At 44.4% G+C, this 3321-nt stretch overlaps 1 non-coding gene across 1 annotated transcript; it reads left to right on the forward strand.

Moving 5' to 3' along the window:
- The first annotated feature begins 2799 nt into the window (after positions 1-2799).
- Positions 2800-2963, forward strand: LOC138082476 (U1 spliceosomal RNA). The gene has a single exon (XR_011145105.1). It is a non-coding gene; the product is annotated as a U1 spliceosomal RNA (small nuclear RNA).
- Positions 2964-3321: the final 358 nt, after the last annotated feature.

The raw sequence follows: 3321 nt of genomic DNA on the forward strand, positions 1-3321 counted from the left end.
ATATGTATGTCTATATTACATAATACTTTGGAGGAGATAGTCTGTAAAAAATCAAACTAGTAGACTGTCAAAAGGTCAGATTTCAGGAATAGTTGCAGCTCACATTATTACCAAGTCCACTCCCAGCAGGACAGGCCAGTGAATCTGAGTGAGGAAGTGTTGAGGCAAGGAATGTGACTTTATTGGGAAAGCTCAGAAAGCTTCCCACTGAGAAAATACCAAACTAATGTTTCAAAATGACCATCTTCTGGGAGGTGGGGGGGTCCTCTGAGTGCCAGGTTCTTTTACTGAACAGAGATGGGGGAGGTGAGGAAACAAAGTAAAAAGGTCATTAATCCTTTCTAATATGTCTTAGAATGGCAAGCCTCAGGCAAGGGGATGTGTTAATTTCTTCCTCTTGCCCCATCCAGCAGGTGGACAGCGTCAGGCTGAGAGGGCAGGATTCTCTGAGGCATGCCATTCTGTATGATTATAATAATAAACGTGAGGAAATGCAAGTCAAAGAACAGTTCCAACATGGAGTCAGAATTGGCTTTTCCCTTCAACAACAGAGCTCGTGCCTTTCTTGCTCTAATAATATTTGTGTCTCTACCCACCTCAGACACCCCTGTGTTCTCAGTTATTCTGGTTCATTTTCATTAAGATTTTAAAAAACAGCAATATTTCTTCCTGTTTTAAAGATACAAAACTCTGGCTAATTTATTTTGGCCAAAGGGAGAATACCAAAAGAGTACTGGTGCTGTTGTAGCCACGCATTCCCGGAAACAAACTCACTCAGAAGGGTAATGCAGATAGTGGAGTGCAGTTTATTACAGCGGCGGGTCCAAGGCAGAGTCTCCTCTTAGACAAGGACCCCGACCAGTTTTCGAGAAAACCTTATATACCCTAAGTGTATAAGTTTCCCTGAAACTAGTCTGAACAAAGGAAAAAGAAAGATAGAATCAAAGTTAATCTGTGATCATATGCCTTGAGCCTAGGTAGTTAACAGTGAACAATTATCAATAGGCCTGTGGTCATATCCCAATAAGCATAACAGAATGTATGATTCTATTAGGTTACACAGATAATTAGGGTATTCTTTTAGGCGATGGAGGGCTTTGGGGTTCTTCCTTCCAGGGTCCTGGTTTTCCAGGTGTATGTTGTTTCCATAGATACTGGGCATATAGCTCAAAATCCATAGTCTGGCCCAAGATAAGAGTCCTGCTTTCAAGATACAGCCTGTTCTGTTTCCTCCTTCAGTGCAATCCCAGGAAAGACGATTCAAGACTAGGTAAACTTGGAAACTCCAGTTCTAATTCACAGCGAAGTGAGTCAGGCTGGGACCTGGGACACTTTGTTTCAGTGCTTGCACCTGGACACACCTCTCCTGGAACAACAAAATACAAAGAAACTCTATGGGACTAAAAATAACTGTGTGCATGCGCAGTTGCCGCAAATTTGGGACCCAAAAGAGGCAGAGAGGTCAAAAAATCCAACTTTCCCTTTCGAGGAGCCTGGAGCAAAAACAGTGTTAGGAGCAAAAGCAGAGTATTGAGCATTCACCTTGGACACTGCACCACCTGAAGGAGTGGGCAAAACACCTAAATCACTCCTTTGCCCCCAGCCATATACTCCTCCCCTCACCCCATATAAGGAATAAGCTTCTCCCCCACTTTGCGGAACCAGCAATCAAGGGGACCTGTTGCTTATTCTCCCCGGCTTCTGCCGCAGCATGGGCCGCTAGTCGATTTCTATTGATTGGGGAAGGCCAAGACCTCTGTTTCCTAACAGAGGGAGGGAGAGGACTGGGGACACTGATAATGTTTATTTCGTGAACATGGAAATGTGAATTACTAACTGCTGCCTGAGACAGGATTTGCTCTTTGGGAAGTTTAATATGAGTCTAGGAGGGCTCGGAAGTTTCTTTCTTGCAAGATGGATTCTCCTGCAGTCTTGTTTTGGATTTCAAAGGTCTGTGAAAAAGGGAACAGATGACCCTGTGCTTGTAGCGTTGGGCACGAGGGTTTAAGAATACAAGGAAACACAGTTTATTCTTGTTTGGGAAGGGAGACACTGATCACGAAGCTGGTTTCCGCTGGCGGAGTGTGATCACTGCGGCTGTGCAAAGTCCGGAGACTGCACAGACATGAGGGAGGGGGGCGCTTGTGTGAGCTTGTCCGTCTAGTTTGCCAGAGTCAAAGTGAGTGTTTATGCAACTGACCTTTCAGGTTAAGGGCGATCATTTGCTGCTTGTTTGAAAGAAAGTGTGTTTTGCCCTTGGGCTTGAAGCTTTAAACTGACAACCTACTTTTATCGACCCAAGGACTGGACGGTCAAACGTAGGTTTTTTTTTTTTTTTTTCTTTTTGTCAAGTTTCATCTTTCCTGACTTGCTGTTTTAGTTACGTGGACAGCGGCTTGTTGAACCGCGCCAGATGTCAACATCGACGTCACTTGTCCCAAGGCTTTCAAGATAGAAGCTTATTTATATTGTCTAAGTTTGTGCAGCGTCTTTACCTTTGTAAATTTTATTGGAACTGCGCCACTAACAATGCTAGGAACAGGACGCGCGTTAAATGAGATCACGAAAGGGGTGTGGAATATGTAGATACGCGCAGTGACTGCTGGTCGTGCTTAAGCAACATATATATTTCCTAAGAGTTTAGACAATTTCCAGATGTCAAATGATGCTGGTGGTAATTATCTCTTGGAAACTCTTTATACTTCAGAAGGGGAGTGGTATAGATTGCATGAGAAAAGTCGTCCTACGTAGAGAGGGATTTGAGTCTGATGGTGTGGTACCAAGCAGCGGTAGCAACTCATACTTACCTGGCAGGGGAGATACCATGATCACGAAGGTGGTTTTCCCAGGGCGAGGCTCATCCATTGCACTCCGGCTGTGCTGACCCCTGCGATTTCCCCAAATGTGGGAAACTCGACTGCATAATTTGTGGTAGTGGGGGACTGCGTTCGCGCTTTCCCCTGGCCTTTCTTTGTTTAAAAGTAGACTCTTTCTACAAGAAAGCATACCTAGCTTTCTTGTTCTTAACTATTTTCTGGAATTTCCTTAACTTTACAAAAAGATCGTTCGTTGAGTTTCTGACGCTCCTCTCCCACAATCTTTTTTGTTGCTTCCTTTCTCTTTCGTTTTCAATCGTTCCTAGAATCAGTCTTTTCCCATGAATCGTTTTTTTTCTCTTCAGTACTTCAGCGAGTAAAGCGCGCGTCCTGTTTTCCGTCATTAGCTCCGCCCTCTTGTGGGTGTGCGCAGAGGCGGGTGTCAGACTCCAGAGCTGCCGCTGGTTTTTGGTTTCTGATCTTCAAAGTACTACTTTCTGAGGAT

Source organism: Capricornis sumatraensis, chromosome 7 (assembly GCF_032405125.1).
Source record: "Capricornis sumatraensis isolate serow.1 chromosome 7, serow.2, whole genome shotgun sequence".
Classification (NCBI taxonomy): Eukaryota; Metazoa; Chordata; class Mammalia; order Artiodactyla; family Bovidae; genus Capricornis; species Capricornis sumatraensis.